The 18,595-nt window shown below is 35.2% G+C and overlaps 1 protein-coding gene across 10 annotated transcripts in view; it reads left to right on the top strand.

Moving 5' to 3' along the window:
• Positions 1-18,595, top strand: part of CHRM3 (cholinergic receptor muscarinic 3) — a 658,611-nt gene that overhangs the window by 574,482 nt on the left and 65,534 nt on the right. Inside the window, exon 1 of one of the 10 annotated variants that reach the window (XM_074222930.1) lies at positions 3-18,595. This exon is cut by the window's right edge and continues 12,463 nt beyond it. The exons of the other annotated variants lie outside the window; for them this stretch is intronic. The gene's annotated coding sequence lies outside the window, so the exon portion shown is untranslated. Of the gene's footprint in view, positions 1-2 lie in introns of those variants that run through there. 10 annotated transcript variants of the gene reach the window in all.

Below are 18,595 nucleotides of genomic sequence, written 5' to 3'. Positions count from 1 at the left end.
TAAAGGCAGGAGCAGGTTGACTGACTGTCAGCTGCTTAGATTTATTTTTATAGTCTCAAAAATCATATGAAACAGGCAAACTAAAATCATTTCCTTGGTTACAAAAGTATACAATTTTCATCATTAATCACATAGTTCATATGGTTACAAGTTTGATTATGTAGTGGTTACAAGTGTGATTATCACTCATGTAGTTAATTTTCTTGTCCCTGCTCAGATTGTGATGACCTCAACCTGCCTGTTGCCTAGTTTGTTGCTGCATAGTAAAGTTATTGATTAAACAGAACTTTCGTTAGAATAATCTTTGATATAATTTGTTTAATGGAATGCTTCTATGTTTTTGTACTGCATATGTAATGTTTTTCGATATGCTCCCTTGACAACCTATAGTGACGGTAGCTATGTTTGTCCACCTGTCCATTGACTCCTTCAATAACTAATTTTCCTTTCAACCCTTGTTGGTAGACGCTACGGTTTCTATGACTTTTTATTCTTTCCTAATAAACTAAGGCTGTTAGAGTTCACATATTGGTTACCTATACTAACTATTCTCTCACCATCTTTATCATATATTCCTGTGTATGATAAGGGGGGCAAAACTGTTAATTTCCCTGTTATTCTATCTGACCCATCTTATATCTGGTTTCCCTGTATATATTCTGACATCTCCCTGGAACTCCCAGTGCTGTATCTTCCAAAGATTTCATAATGCTGAAGCCTTTTTTGTATGTCTCAGGGAGAGGCAGTCCTGTTAAATTTGGACAGAGTTCACAATCTGTTTTATTCAGAAATCCTTCCTTTATAGTCATTCCACTATTAGGATGAGTAAGTTTTGCAATCAATAATAGACCTATAAATATGGGTATACAAGGAATCCCTATATATATTGAAGAATGAAATGTTGTTCCATCAGGCAGTGTGACTGCCCTGAGTCTTGCCGCGACTGTGTCAAACAGCTTAGAGACCCTGGCTCCCAACACTCAACCATGGCTCAATGCACCTATGAACTGCTGTCACATTAGAGAACTTTTCTCCTTCATTTCCCTCCCCTTCCTCCACGTCTAATTAGTTAATTCCCTCATTTTAAGGAGGGATCCCCCCTCTACACAAACACACACACACAAACACACACACACACACATACACAAACACAGAAATATCTTTATTCCTGCATTCTTTCTCCACCATGACTACAATGTACCATTCTTCCTCTACTCCCCTCCACCCACCTTCCCAACTTTTCAGTTCTCCTTTTTCTAGCTTTTGCCTTTAGAATGCAAACTCCTTGAGGTCAGGGACATTTTTTGGTTGGATTTGTATATTGTGTATTTAGCAAAATGCTTGGGACATAGTAAACCTTAATAAATAATTGTTGACATGACTAAAGAATGAAAAAATAAATATGAACAAACTCTAGTATAAGAACCTTATCTATATGAAAAAAGAAGGAATTCTTTATAGGTTATATCACAGATGGGAAAATAACTGAGGAATAGAAAGTACTCACACCCATCTAAGAATGCTGACTGGTCTGGGAAACAACTGACAAATTGTGCTAACCAGTTTCTCTCAGTCTTGAAAATAATGGGATATATAACTTTACATATGAAAGCTGATTATTCCCAAAATCAGTACTCACATTAGGAATTTGATTTGAATAATCAAAAGTATCAGTTAATTTTTTTGTTTTTTTCAAGGCAATGGAGTTAAGTGACTTGCCCAAGGTCACGCAGCTAAGTAATTATTCCATGTCTGAGGTCGGATTTGAACTCAGGTCCTCCTGAATCCAAGGCCAGTGCTCTATCTACTGTGCACATAGCTGCTCCTATTAGTCAATTTTTAAAGTAATTTTTTTATTGCTGTCTTTTGGTGTCATATCATAGTTTTCCTCAGTTTCTTTCCCTCTCCAGTTCTTTCTCCCAAATAGCAATCTTTTATAATAGATAGCATTTTTAATACAAAAAAGAAAAACTAATATAACCAATCAGTACATTGAATATGGCTGAAAACAAGTGCATTGTCCACACTTGTAGACTTCCTATTTCTGCAAAAGAATGAGTCAGAATATCTCCTTTTATTTTTTAATTCAAATGATACTTGTTCTATATAATTCTGCAACATTTTTTTATTTTTTTTGGAAGGGGTGGTTGTTCCTTTTATTTATCTTGTTTTGTAATTGTGTATATTGTTTCTTGTTTTCATGACTCAGCTGACTTCATATTGTATCAGTTCATGTAGATCTTTTCATTGTTTTCATTATACTTCTCATTTCTTAAGGCATAATAATATTGTTCCATTACATTACGTACTATGGGTTTTTCCACTGTTAATGGACATTTTTCCCCAATTTTTTACTATAACAAAAGACCAGGCTAAAAATACTTTGGTATATTTGGGGCCTTTTTTTCTTATCAGTGGCCTCCTTGGGACTTAACTCCAGTAAAATAATTTCAGGGACCAAGGAAATAAACATTTTAATCACATATGTGCATGCAAATTAATTACAAAATGTTTTTACAAGTTTGCAGTTCTACCAAGGATGCTCCAATTTCTTGATCTTTCTACATCCCCTCCAACATTGAGCATTACTATCTTATGTTATCTTTGTCAATTTGCAGGATTTGAGGTAAAACTTCAAGGTTATTTTTGATTTACATTTCTCTTACTGTTAGTGATTTGGAACATTATTTTATATGGTTATTAATACTTTACAATCCTTTTGAGAACTGTTTGTTCTCATTTATATATGGGGCAATGTCTATTGGCATTAGATAGATAGACAGACAGATAGATAGATAGATAGATAGATGATAGCAAATTTTATCTATATATCTTAGATATACTTTATCATAAGAATTTAGTACAAAATTTTTACCCATTGAGATGTTTCCCATGTTATCCTAGATGCATTAATTTTATTCATGTAAAAGCTTTTCCTTTTTGATATAATCAAAATTATCTATATTCTCTTTTGCAATTTCCTTCATCCCTTACTTGGTTAAAAATATATCAACCTATACCAGTAGAAGAGATATGATCTAACTGTAAATACTTTTTTTAAAACTTATATGTGCTGAGGGTCAGCTAGGTGGTACAGTGGATAGAAACTAGCCCTAGAGTCAAATACAGACTCAAACACTTAATAATTACCTAGCTGTGTGATTTTGGGCAAGTCACTTAACCCTTTTGCCTTGCAAAAAGTTTAAAAAAATTATATGTGCATTAAGGAGTTTTCCAATGATTTAATTTTTATTTTGTTAGAATTAGTTTGAATTCCCCTATGCACAAGGCAAAAAAATCATAAAAAAAAATTCAGTTGGTACAGGGGGGTCAGAGCAAGTTCTAGTTGATAGTTTTGTTGTGGCTGAGATACAGAGAAAGAAGATAGAAGATCTAAGGCCACTGAAAAGTGAAAGAATTCGAGTGCTGCCTTTGGGATTTTAAAACTACTCAGGATTTTATTACAAATATAGCAAAGTAAACAGGTTAAAAACTCCTAGAAAAGCAGTAAGCACTTTGAGTTCAGGCTAGGTCAAGTCTAAGTGAGAGTGAGATGAGGCTTGGTTTAGTCTGGCCACATCACTTGGGGGGAGGTCCATGGTGCTCCACGTGTCCTAAGAAAGAGAATGAGAAAAGCCCATCCTCCTGGATGTAAGTTAGAGTCAAAGAAGAAGAAGAAGCAAGAAACTTCAGGGTTTCCTGTTAAATACCCTTCTATAGTAGATTGAACAAGGGGTTGCATTGGGGAGTGGTCTTGCACCTTGGGCCAGATATCTTCTAATGGTACTGGTCCTTCCTGTCCCAAGGTGTCTGAACCCCCACATTCAACATGTCATTTCCTATCATGCCAGCATCTACAGCCAAGGTTAAGTGAAAGAGAAAAATGGGAATCAGGATGCAAACAAGTCAGTTTATATCTCAGGAGCAGCCTTCCATAATTAACAAGATTTTAACAGCATTAAAGCTACATTCATAATTCTCTGCATCATTCTGAATTAGTTTTGTGAATGACAAGGGGCATAAATGGCATTATTATAAAAACATCTAATCAGGAGTATAGTTTGACACAAAATGGTACAATGATTGAATTAAAAAATAATTAAAGTATACTCTGTGTACCATGAAGTTTGCAAAATGCAAATATAAAACTCAAGGCAGTTCTTGGCTTTAAGGAATTTATATTCTACCGGGTAAATACTATACATATAGGGGAATGATGTCCAAAGAGACATGCTTTGATCTGAGAAGTCATAGGATGGTGAGCAGAGCCCTAGGGCAATTGACAAAATAGTAAGATTCAACAATTAGGGAAGCTTTAAGTGTCATTGGTGTTCCCAGGATACGTAAAAAGAGAAAATCTCCTGGTGTTAGATCCTCTACAGACATTTTAAGGAAAGCCATGAACAGGAATTGTACAGGATAAGAGAGTTAGCAGGGATCTCAATACCTGTAAACGTGTATACATATATATGTACATGTATATAAGTATTTATTATCAGAGAAAATTCTATTTCTTGGGATCTAAAAAAAAAAGAGAAACAGAAAAATATGGAAGACATGCTTTTATTTTTGTTTCCCCCCCTTTGTATCTTCCGGCTACAACTGCTTAGCTTACAATTTGGGACTTTTTTTTTAATAAACATACCATCATTTGATGAAATAATCTGATTTTGTGTGCCCAGTATGAGGGGATTGATGAGGGGAATTAGACTAAAGGATATCAAAGGATATCTGAGATCACTTCCAGCTCTTTCTTCTGATGTTCTGTGACTCAAGGTTAAAACTAGAGGGGAAGACCTGAAGCCCAAGGAAAATGCATGTGTCTGAGACCACTCACAATTCCTACAATGCCAACACTGCCCCTAGCAGTTGCATTAAGCTGTATCTTCTTGGGATCCTTGTCTTCTGTCCTTCTGTATCAATACTCCCTAGGTATTTCCACTGATTTTCAACTGGTTTATTTGCTTGGTGGTTTGCTGCTCTCTACTACCATCTGTGGGACTATAGTTGCTAATAAACTTCTGCCTTGCTGAAGAGGGTTGAGTTTTTAGTGCATTGCCTAAGGCTATAACCAGTCACACCAGGCCTGGCAGCCAGTAAAAGCCCCTAGGCTAGGATTAGCTATTATTTGAATTTACTCCTTTGCTTCCTGTTCTGGCTCCTACAATATGAATCTCAAGTGAGCAGTTGTGAAAAATCCCTTAGTTCTTATCACATCCCCTGGTCTAGGCAAGTATTCCCAGAGCTCTGCCAAAGAGTTAGATGAAGCTATGGTAAAAAGATTGCATTTAAACCCACTAACCTTTCCCAACCCTGCCTGCCTCACTTCCTCTACCTTTTATCACTCAGTCTCTTTTCATACCTGGCTTCTAGTGAGAACAAAAATCTTAGCAATTATTTTTCATTTTTTTTTAAAAAGAGGTCATTTAAAAAAATTCTGAATTAAAGGACAGTGCTAGATCAAAAACTGATACAATATGCAATGTATTCTCTACTCTTGTGCTCTAAAGGTAGCAATTTTTAACATGACATTTGGAACTTTTTTAAAAGCCTCAAATTATCTTAATACTTATAATTTAGTCACAGATAGCTAAAGAGGAACATTTTAAAATTCTATGATCTTTGAACATCTAGGGTTGTTCTTTTTAAAATCTTTGAATGAAAGGATATAAAACTCTAAGTACTTTAATTTTAAGCTATGATTATTAATTGATCTTTATTCCAAATATATAGCATCATAAAGTGTATATTTAAGAATGAATTCAAAGATTTATAGACCTTCTAGGTGGTTTGCCACACAGGTAGGTAGCCTTGTGGATAGAGATTGACCTGGAGTCAAGGAGACTCATCTTCCTGAGTTCATATTTGTCAGATACTTCCTAGCTGTATGATCCTGGGTAAATCATTTAACCCTGGTTTACCTCACATCTTATTTGTGTAATGAGCTAGAAGGAAAATCACTATAGTGTCTTTGCTGGTCACAAAAATTTATACTTGACTGAAACAACTGAACAACAACAAAAGTATACGGCAGAGCTAGGAATTGAACACAGATTGTCTGATTCAATTTCACCATGTTGTCTACTTTTTTTTTTATTTTTAGGTTTTTGCAAGGCAAATGGAATTAAGTGGCTTGCCCAAGGCCACACAGCTAGGTAATTATTAAGTGTCTGAGACCAGATTTGAACCCAGGTACACCTGACTCCAAGGCCCGTGCTTTATCCACTATACCACCTAGCCACCCTGTTGTCTACTTTTATAAACCATTTTAATGGCTGACACTCATCAGTGAATTAGCAGACTATTTCCAGTGTAGGAAATTTTCATCCCAATTTAATGGTGTCTTTAATTAAAGGCAAATAGCATAATTTTGGGGATTTGTTAAGTTAGTAAAATACTGATCGTTTTCTGGTATTAGTTGACCACAGGAGCTTAACCATGTCATAGGAAATAATCAAGAAGAAATGATTTCCACTCTCAGCAGTGGCAGATTCAGTGAATGTGATTCCTTATACAGGCTTTGAGACTTTGGACAGATTTTTTGTTTCTTGTTTATTGAATGAAATTCTGTTTAGAGGGAAGAATTAAAGTCAAAGTCAAAGAGGAGCAAAAAGAAATTCTTGTTTATACTTCTAGAAGTCTTTAAGTTATGTTATAAAATTAGTATACTTGAGGAAGAATAAGGTATTATCTTTGAGGGACATGCTTTTTTTAATAAATGCTCGAGTCAAGGTTATACTAAATGACTTTTTTTTCTCATTTTATTTTATTATTTATTTATTTATTTCATCCATATGCACTTGTATATTTTTAAGTTATAAAATTTCCTTTCACCCTCCCTTCCCACTTCCCTCCCCTCAGTGGCAAATAGTCAGCTGTAGCATTGTGCATGCATTTTTTTGATAAACATGATTTTGATGAACATGATGAGGAATTAGGCTTACAGGAAAGAGATACCTAAGAGATAATTTTTATAAAGTGTTCATTAGATTCTGAAGGCTTGGATTTTTTTGTTTTGTTTTGTTTTTCTTCCTCTGGATAGGGATAACATTGTCCATGGCTGATCCAATAGGGTTGTCCTAGCTGAGAGGAGCTGCTTCCATCAAGGTTAATCATCTCTCAGTGTTGTTAATGTGTACATTCTTTTCTTGGTTCTGCTCCCTTTGCTTAGCATCAGATCCTATAAGTCATGCCATGTTTCTCTAGAGACCTGCCGGTTATGGTTTCTTATAGATCAATAGTGTTTCATAGTATTCATGTACCATAACTTGTTTAACCATTCCCCAATTTATGGGCATCCCCTCAATTTCCAGTTCTTTGCAACTACAAAAAGCTGCTATAAATATTTTGGAATTAAATGGCTTCTGAAGACCCTTCTGACACTGGGACTTTCCGTTTCTTTTTGAGCCTTTGTAAAGGATAGGGATTGGACCTGTCATTTTACTGTTATAGGGAATACTAATTGAGAAAGTTTCCTCTGCATATGACAAGTCAGTCTCCTTGTTCTGGATGATATTGGAGTCACCAATTAAGGATTGAGAGGTCTTGAATAGTGAATGGATTCACATACATCCCTGGGATTTAAAAGTGCTCAGGATTTTATGCCCTCCTGGAAAAGCAGTAAGCACTTTTGAGAATAGGCTAGGCAAAGTTTGAGTGAGTATGGGAGTAAGAGTGAGAGAGAATGAGAAAGAGAGAGAGAGAGAGAGAGAGAGTCAGAGTCATCCTTGCAAGGTGAAAGAAAGGTGAAGAAGAGAGAGAAGGGACCTGTGCTTCTGGGACTTAAATTTCCTTCTGTAGTGGGTTGGATGAGGACGGTGCTTGGGGAGGAGGAGTCTAGCACCGGGTTCCAGGTATTCTCCAATTGTCAAGCTACATATTGTTCCTTCCTGTCCCAAGGTGTGTGACCTCAAGATCCAATATATCATTTCCTATTACCCAGCAGTAAGCATGATTCATCAAGTACAAATTTTACATTGAAAAATGGAACAATAGGAGTCAATTCACATCCCAGGAGCAGATAACATTTTTTACAAAATTTAACAATATGAAGGATTATAAAATTTGTTTCTAATTACAAATCTATATTTATAATTCCCTGCATCAGTTGTACTGGAAATCATAGTCTTCGATTCTTTTCTAGATAGTTGTCTAATGAGCTGTACTGCCCAAAGTCACATAGCACATAATATCTGAGGTAGGATTAGAATTGAAATCTCCCTGCTCTCTATTAATTACACTACACTGCCTTTCCAGGGTATATATGGTAGGATTCTGTTCTTGTTGTTTTATTTTTGTTCAGTTAGTTTTCAGTGGTGTCCTACTCCTCTTGACCCCATTTAGGGTTTTCTTGGTAAAGATACTAGAGTGATTTGCCATTTCCTTCTCCAATGTATGACAGCGCCATAATAAAAGGTACAGGTGAGGGAATAACTCACTAATTGGTTAAGCCTTTGTGCCCCATTAAGAATATGGGGGCATCTAGGTGGCTGAGTGGATAGAGCATGGGCCCTGGAGACAGGAGAACCTGAGTTCAAATCTGACCTCAGATACTTAATACTTCCCTAGCTGTGTGACCTTGGGCAAGTCATTTAACCCCATTGCCTTGCAAAAATTTTAAAAGAAGAAGAAAAAAAGAAGAATCTGGTTTTTTTGTTGTTTTTTTTTTAGGTTTTTGCAAGGCAAACGGGATTAAGTGGCTTGCCCAAGGCCACACAGCTAGGTAATTATTAAGTGTCTGAGACCGGATTTGAACCTGGGTACCCCTGACTCCAGGGCGGGTTCTTTATCCACTGCAGCACCTAGCTGCCCCAGAATCTGTTCTTAATGGACCTCCAAGATTCAGTTCTCAATGTTACTTCTATTGGAAATTTGTTAAAGGTCAAACACTAAAAAAGGGTCTAGAGATTATCACTCTGTTTTCATGTCACCTTCTAAAGAAAAAAAAAATTAGTCCATTTGGATTTCAATAAATATTTGACCATCCTTCCTGTCCAAGATTTAAAATAGTTCTCACCCAGCCTTTTCTGGGCAGAACAGCGCAATCAAAATCTGAGGCATCCAGAAGATTACAGCTACAGAGATAAAAGTCACCAAAACCTAGAATCCTCTGGCTTTTTGACTCTTTAAGTCCCATTTTCTCTTTAATTCCCATTTCTAGTAAAATACCAAAAGACATTTTGATTTGTTATGATCAACAGAATGTATACCACTAGGGCTATGACAACCAGAACCATACATTTAACTTGGGGTTTTGTGATTTTATGAATAGCTCTCTATATGTGATCCCCCTTTGTAATGGATAGAATTGCTGATTCAGTTGTTTCTTTTGTATCTGATTCTTCATGACTCTATTAGAGATTTTCTTGACATAGATATTTGAAGGGTTCAACATTTTCTTCTCGAATTTATTTTACAGATAGGAAAGGCAAACAGAGTTAAGTGATTTGCCCAAAGTCACACAGCTAGTATGTGGCTGAGGTCATATTTGAACTCATGACAATGAGTCTTCCTCACTCCAAGTCCAACATTTTATCCACTGCACCTGTGGCACTAGTAGAAAGAAAGCTGGCCTCAAAGCACAGAATACCCAAATTTAAGGGAAACCTCTATTACACTCTGGCTCTGTAACCTTGAATTAACTGCTCATTGCTCCAGAAACTTTAAGTTTCCCAGAATATATAGATTTACCTTGGGAGAGGGAGTTTCTTCATTTAGGAGTTACCATGAAATCACAGGGCCATTTCTTATTCTTACCTCTAAGGGAACACTCATAGAATTCATGCCCACATTCCCTGTGAAGAATAATTATAGTAGGTTATTCAAACTGTTCCATGAGAATCTATCAGAGAAAAACAAGAGTGCAGTAAAATATGTCTAAGCTATGTCCTACTACTTCTGTTGCTCTTAGAGCTTTGTGAAAAATAAAACTTTATAGTCTACACATAACAGGTGCTTTGAAAGTACAGACAAGCTTTGTAAATTTTTTTTTATTTGTCTTCTATCTTTTGGTACTTCAGGAGCTCTGATGTTTATTGCTGAAATTCAGCAATACTATTTATCATACCTTGGGTTGCTATGGGAGGATAAAAAGTATGCCCTTGTGTTTGAAGTGCCAGTGGCCAACCTTAGAAACAAATCAGAATTTTTAAAAAAAATTCTTTTCTTTTTTTCCCCCCATGGGGAATGTTTATAACCAAAGATTTATACTGATTTTAGATTTTCCATTAAGTATTTTATCAGCCTTTCACAGTATTGTTGCCTGCTATCAGTTTTTTTTTTCTGGGAGTGGGGAAAACATATATATACATACATAAAAAGAGAGAAGGGCAGGGAGGCAAGAGAGAAGGAAAGGGAGCAATGAAGAGAAAAAAAGAGTAGGAGTGGGGGGGAGGGAGACAGAGAGAGAGAGAGAGAGAGAGAGAGAGAGAGAGAGAGAGAGAGAATAAATATATTTGGTTACAAAATCTACCATCCTGCTTATTTCTATTAATCAAAGGAAGAGATATTTTCTTAATTCTATTCATGTTTATCCATTATGCACATATCCCCCTGAAATATATAGATGACAATGAATAATATTTCCTGCTCCAAAAAAATCAAGTTGTCATTTGAAGGATAAATAGCTTGAAGAGGTAGAAATTTGTTAGTATTTTGAGCTAAAGAAAATAGGAGAAATTCGTTATATTTTATGGAATATCATCAATTTAAAACTAGAAGAGAAATAATTATCTTGTCCAACTGTCTCATTTTGTAGATGAGTAAACTGAGGTCTTAGAGAAATTAACACTTTTCATAGGTATTAAATCGCAGAACCAGGATTCAAATCCATGTGCTCAAATTGCAAATTTATTTTTTGGAGTTTTTTTTTTTTAAAGCAATGAGATTAAGTGACTTGCCCATGATCATGCAGGTAGGTAAGTGTCTGAGGATTTGAACTCAGATCCTCCTGATTCCAGGGCCGGTGCTCTATTCAACTATGCCACCTAGCTGCCCCCAACTATTTTTAATGTACCTCATTGTTCCCCCAAGTGGCATATGATGAGATGAATATAGTAATATATTAAGTGTGTATGTCAAATGCCACAAAAGAGGCCAAATGCAACTTTGAAGCATCCGAAAATTTTTATTTCCTCTCCTTGAGTCATTCCTAAATCATTCATCCCCCGGGCCTTCTCTTTATCCAGGTCCTTTTCCTTTTTCCTTCTTCACATGGTCTTACTCTTCATGTTCTTTCTTCTCTTTGCTTCTTCTTATTCCTTTCCCTCTAGGCTTCTTCCTTCTCTCCCTCCTCAGATGTTTCTGTCTGAATTCATCTTTTCAATTCGTTCAAGTTCATATCCCCCTTTTCTTTTTTTTTAATTTATTTTTATTAAAGATATTATTTGAGTTTTATAATTTTCCCCCAATCTTGCTTCCCCCCCCCCCCACAGAAAGCACTCTGTCAGTCTTTACTTTGTTTCCATGTTGTACCTTGATCCAAATTGGGTGTGATGAGAGAGAAATCATATCCTTAAAGAGAAGTCTAAGAGGTAACAAGATCAGACAATAAGATATCTGGTTTTTTTTTCCCCTAAATTAAGGGGAATAGTCCTTGTACTTTGTTCAAACTCCACAGCTCCTTATCTGGATACAGATGGTACTGTCCTTTGCAGACAGCCCAAAATTGTTCCTGATTGTTGCACTGATGGAATGAGCAAGTCCTTCAAGGTTGAACATCACTCCCATGTTGCTGTTAGGGTGTACAGTGTTTTTCTGGTTCTGCTCATCTCACTCAGCATCAGTTCATGCAAATCCCTCCAGGTTTCCCTGAAATCCCGTCCTTCCTGGTTTCTAATAGAACAATAGTGTTCCATGTGTATTCCCTTTTCTTCCAAATTCTCCTCAGCTTCCCAAATTTCACCTCCTCATTTTTGATCTGTAGCTTTTTCCACAGTACCAAAATCCTCCAAACCTCCTTCATATCCTTACTTCTCAATTCGAGTCCTCTTATTTCTTCCACACAACCTTCTCTCACTAAAGTAGAAATTGAACAATTGCTTGCAAAATTTTCATCCTGGAATTTTCTGCCTTAAGGTAAAGGATGAAGAAAGGGGACAACATTGAGTATCTAGGTTCCTGGAAATCTTCATTAATCTTTTAGATTCTCATTGTCATTGAGTCAAGTTCAGTGGTTTCACTCAGAATTAGATAGCCAGTAACCAAACTGATTGAACTCTAAATTAATATTTTCATTAAAAGATAACAGAGGAGCACAGTGAACAGAGCACCACCCTGGAATCAGGAGGACCTGAGTTCAAATGTGGCCTCAGACACTTAATAATTACCTAGTTGTGTGAACTTGAGAGAGTCACTTAACTCCATTGCCTTGCCAAAAAAAAATGATGACAGAAAAACTGTCTTATAATCTCCTCTATGGTCTTCTTAATGTTTAACTATTAACAAACTTCCAGAAAGAAGTAACATTTAGAATTGGCTCTTTAATGTTATAAAACTGAAAATCCTGTTTCCATTTTCACCAAAAACTTTATTTTACAGTAACTAGTAGAGTTAGTACCTTTACATTGTCAGTCTATCATAGGTTTATACCTATGGATATTTGATTCATCATTACTTGCTAGAATAAAAATCAGGGAGCATCATCGATAAAGACAAATTTCATCAGCATTATAAAATTGTTCATGGGCTGTTATTTGTAGAAATGTGTTCTGAAAAATCCACAGAAATATTCTTTAGCTTTATTTACTTTTTTCTGCCAGTTTTATCTAACCTTCTAATTCCAGGTCTTACTCTGAAATGTTAAAGCCACTCTCTTGAAGCCATGATTGTATTTGTTTACATTTTACTTTTTAGCATAATTTTGGGTCAATGAGACAGTAATGTATTCTAATCTTTTTAGAAAGAATCACACATATGCAAACATTGTCAAGGTGTTAAAATTTAATTATATGCATGGTACAGTACTGCCCAACAATAGTTATTAGTAGAATATCAGCCTTCTAGGATTCCGAATAGCACAGTGAAGAGAACACTGATCCTAGAAGAAGGAAAACTAGACTTCAAATAGGTCTTCAAATACAAGGTGTGTGACCTTTCTCATGTCCTTTAAGGTCTGTCTGCCTCAGTTTTCTTAACTGTGAAACGAAGATAATAATAACCATGCCCCACAGGTTTGTGAAAATGAAATGTGATAATCTTGTAAAGTGATAATCATAGGACCTGAAACATAGTTGACCCTTAATAAATGATTCTATCTTTCTTTCCTATCTTCCTTCCTTAGAAGAGTATAGTGATCAAAATTTTCTCATGACAAATACAATAATTGACTGTTAAGGTTTGTTAGGTGCTTTTAATATATTATTTCATCTGATCCATAAAAGTATGACTAGTTGTGTGCAAATATCTGTTTCTCTTTGAAGGTTAGCACAGCTTTTTTCTTATGTTTCTGCCTTTTGCCTTCATTGGAGAAAGTATCAAATATTATAATTATTCACCTTATACAATGTTTTAGGATTTACAACATGACAAAGAGAAAAAACCAACTCCCACATGATGTCTCTAAGAGCTATTATTTAACCTAATTCCACAGAAGTGTGTTTTATTGTATCTTCTTTTTTATTTTTTCTATCTGATTTACTTACTTCACCAATACAGCTTCTCTTCTATATTCATTCTCTACTGTTTCTACAATTCTCAGGTTTTGTTCCAGTATTGATATGTTTTCAATGTCTATTTGAAATTACAATACATGGTGTGATATCTAGGTCTTTGAGTCTCAAATCAAAGAGTTTGGTCTTTGCTTCATGTGCAGTGATTCCCCAATCAAATGCTATTCAAATGCTTAAACTGTAAGATACATCTCTTCTGGTTAACTGAAATATTTATTGTCTATTACTTAACAATTATAGTTGATTCAGTTTAGAGCTAGAAAGGCCCTCAGAGATTATAGTCCAATCTCTTGATTTTACAGCTGAGAAAACTGAGGCCCAGGGAGGGCAATTTATCTTGTTATAAGAATGAAGTATCAGTCATAAATTGAACCCAGATCCTTCCACACTTTAACTTCAGAACTATTCTAACTAAATACAAAAGAGGTCTAAATCTGTACTTAGTATTTTAAATTTTTTGTCATTAAAAATTAATTTTAATGGTTGCTTTATTTAAACACTTGGCAGGGGAAAAATGATATCCCATTATAGTTACATTAAAGGCATCCCTTGATGCCTTATTGCTATGGTGAGGAAACCTTGGCTCCTCTAAGACTAAGCCACCAGAACATGAATTTTGGCAGCTTCTGTCATTCTGGAAAAGCTACAATTATGGAAGTGGTGAACTAAGTACACAAGGCTTACCACCTAAGGATTGGTGACCATTCATAAATATTTTTAGGCATGGATAAGTCATGAAGACCATCTGGCTGCTGAGAAGTCTTCAGATGCCTTGATCTATTGAAAACTATCTGCATTATGTGGTCTGAAGTCAGGGTATGTTACATATATCTCTTAAACTATTCTTTATTACCACTAGATTTGGTGGTTCAGTTATATTCAAGATCTCATCAAATTTTCAACTAGCTTTGGTTTCAGTGTCAAATTTTTAATGAGTCTCAATTTTTCCAGTTATTCTGGAATCATCACAATTTGCTTCTAGCAAGAACAATTTAACATATCTTTTATTTTGACAATTTAAAAAACTCATCTATTGTAGTTATTGCTAAGCTTTGTTTTGGCAGTGATCATTTAGTAGATATTTAGTACTAACCCTTTGGGGTAGCTACATTTTCAATTTGATATCAAAAATAAAGGGGAAAAGGATGACATTTTGGAATTATAGTTAATTATCCTTGCACAGTACTAGCATAGAAGTGGTATATAAAAATCAACATTCTGAATAAATTGAGGTGACAAGTATTTGTGGTAGTATTAAATGAATATGTTTTTCCTTTCTCTCTTGGAAACCAATCTTTATGTAACCTCCAAAATCAACATTAGCTAAACCCTAGAGCAGAAAAAGTAAATTATTAAGACAGAAAAGTTCATGTTCTTTGTATCTCTGTTCTTTGCATTTTCTTATATGGAGACTGCTAAGTGAAAAGGGGAGGAAGAATGAAAAAAAATGTAGCTTGTTTGAGCTGTAAAATAAAGAGTGGATAAAGTTCTATTGCTAATGCACATGGTTCTGAGACTAAACAGTTGTCAGGGAGAAACCCATTCTACAAAATGCATAATTTTAAGGGCATGATTTGCTACTCATTTGGGAGTTGGTTTTACATACTCACACTCACATAAACACACAAAGATACACACAGAGATATATGGATGTATATACACACAAAAGACACATAGATGTGCACAGCATATTTTATATGTGTGTACAAGTGTGTGTATTCAGACATAGATATAGATACATGGATATTGCATATAGACAACGTATGCATGTATAGAAAGAAAGAGAAAGAGGGACAGAGACAGGCAGCTAGGAAGTGGGTAGTATTGGGCTTGGAGTCAGGAAGACCTGCCTTGGTAAGTTCAAATTCTGCCTTGGACACTTGCTGTGTAACTCTGGACAAGTCATTTAGCTATGTTTGACTCAGTTTCCTCATCTGCAAAATTAGACAAGGAAGGAAATGAGAAACTACTCTAGTATCTTTATGAAGAAAATCTCAAATATGGTCACAAATAATCAAACCCAACTACACAACATCAAAGTATATGTGTGTGTATATATATATAAAATATGTATAAGTGTAAGTATATATACACATATGTGTGTCTCTATATTCATGTATATGTATGTAAAGTATACAAATACATATAATTGTATTATAGAAAGAAAGAGATAGGGAACACAAAAGCAGGGAATGGCATTTAAACATGTGAGGTGAAAAGATTTGAAGGTTTTTGCCTGTTGTATATTATTGTCTAACTAGATAATTCACTTCCTTGTTTAATATAAATTTATACATATCTATCTATCTATCTATCTGTCTATCTATCTATATATACACACACATGCATATATGCATTTTTTACTGAAATCTTCATGGAGAAAGGAATTTTTAGTTTAAAATATATTCATTGATTAAAAAAATTGAATTAAAATGGACTTCTCTTCCACTTTACCCCATTTTAATCCTAGATTTTTCCTGCATTATTCTTATTTATGACCCTAGATAGAATTATTGATGGTTTTTATAAATTTTGATGGAATTTTCTTCCAGTGTGATGGAGCTTTCCTTGTGGGAACTTTTGTCATTTACACAAATGCTATGTTTACTGAGCAAATTTCAGTAAAATGACTTAGGAATTTGAAGACTGCATGGAATCAATGAAAGATTGTGATTTGAATTCAGGATCTGTGTTTTGCTACATGTGCAACCTTAGATACATCAGTTCTCAGTGTCTATCTGTACAATGAAAGAATTGGTCTAGATTATTTCTGAGGGTTTTTTAAATTGAAATGTGACAGTACTAGCTTTAATAAAGGCAGATTTTGAAGATAGATTTTTGGTTTTTTGTTGTTTTGCTATTGTTGCTTTTTTTTGGTGGGGTAATGGCATTAACTTGCCCAAGGTCACACAGCTTGTAAGGATCAAGTTTTTGAAGTTGAATTCGAACTCAGGTCTTCCTGACTCCAAGGTCACTGCTATATCCTCTGGGAGGATTTATGAATAGCCTTTTTCACAGTGAGTCACAAGACAGATTTTGGTTCCATCCAAGACCCTCCCTGCTTTATGATGATTGAAGTATTTGCATTTAAATATAGTTTCAGCTTTCAATCTTCTCTTCTTCAGTAGGATTTTTGTGAAGGAATTACATAAATTAATCCTTTACCATGGTGAAAAATAGAGGTCTGATTTATTGCTATATGTTCTATTTACAGATTAAGAAAAAAGTTACCAAAGCATTTTGTTCATTGGTCCTATTCATCCTAGAGCAGTCCACTCTGTTTTTCAAAAGAGAAAACAAATGCCAGTTACCAGAATTTGTTAAATTGTTTACTACTACTAGTAGTAGTCCTTTGGTAATGAAGAGGACTACATCAATCAACCAAATGATTGGAGATGTGAGTTGCACAATTAGATTTATTATAGTGTGGGGTATGTTGTGCAAGGCATCATTCTTATTTGCCTTTACCAGAATCACTTCATCCAGGGGCCTGATTTATAAGAAATAGGACTATTAGAAATGTTCTGGCTGCTGCAGGAGGAGTCTCTTAGCCTTAAGCGGTTTTGATTCCTCCCATAGCATCAAGGCACCATGGCACATCATCAAAGCACTAGTCCCTGTTATGTGATATCCCAACCTGTCTCTCAATGGGCTGATCATCAATATGGTCTTTCCATTCAAACCTGATCAATCACCTTCTTACCATATGTGGGCTAAAGGTGTTTTCAGAAGCCTTGTCCATCAAATTCCAAACGTCAAATGGGGTTTTCTATTAAATAATTATTAATTTAAGGAAATGAAGAAATTAGAAGGAATTGACCATTTAAGTCTAAGAAAGCTCATGCATGAAAAGAAGGCAATTAGGGATTATAGGGGATAAAATGCTAGACATGGAGTCAGGAAAACTAATTCATCTTCCTGAGTTCAGATTTGACCTCAGACACTTACTGCTTGTCTGATTTTGGACAAGTCACTTAACTCTATTTGCTTTAGTTCCTCAATTTGTAAAATGATCTGGAGAAGGAAATCTGGAGAAGGAAACTATTTCAGTATCTTTACTAAGAAAACCCCAATTATGGTACTAAAAATTGCCTCCTTAAAGAGTTAGTATTCATTAACATCACATGCTCATATATGATGGAAAAAAGAACTTTAAGATAAAAACTGAATACAGTTTTTAAAAGTTTATAGGAATTTGTTGAAAATGTATATGTTGGGGTGGCTAAGTGCCGTAGTGGATAAAGCACCGGCCTTGGAGTCAGGAGTACCTGGGTTCAAATCTGATCTCAGACACTTAATAATTACCTAGCTGTGTGGCCTTGGACAAACCACTTAACCCCAATTGCATTGCAAAAAAAAAAAAAAAAAAAACCTAAAAAGAAAACTAAAGAGAGTGTGATAAAGGAAGAATGAGGTTTCCAAGGTGTCATTAAAAGTAGATCAAGTGAAGGGTCAATTCAACAAGTATTTGCACCTATAACATATAGAACAAATATCCACATATGCCAAGTAGCTGGATGTCTTTAATCAGGAATATTCAATCAATCCCCACTTTTCATAGCCTTGATGTTCAATGATATACATCTCTAGTGCTGTATAAAAAGTATCTATGCTTTCATTTTCACCATCGTTTTTCTGTGCACAGTTCACTTTTAGCTATATTTATTGGGGTATGTATAACATTCCACTGTGTTAAATCAGGAGATCTGGGCTCATATCCCATCTCTGCCACTAATTAACTGTGTGACCTCAGTTGTGATCTTTTAATACTATGTATTTTTAAGCTATATGTTTCTACTGTGGAGGGTATACCTTTAGAGAACATTTCCATTGTTTTTGAAAAAAAGGAAGAGGGCCAATGGGAATAAGTCTCCTAAATCTATTGGTAAACCAGATTAAAAAGTAAATCAGAATATATAACTGGATGA

This window comes from Macrotis lagotis, chromosome 2 (genome assembly GCF_037893015.1).
Source record: "Macrotis lagotis isolate mMagLag1 chromosome 2, bilby.v1.9.chrom.fasta, whole genome shotgun sequence".
NCBI lineage: Eukaryota > Metazoa > Chordata > Mammalia > Peramelemorphia > Peramelidae > Macrotis > Macrotis lagotis.
The sequence above is the reverse complement of the archived record's forward strand: the minus strand, read 5'-3'. Positions and strand labels throughout refer to the sequence as shown.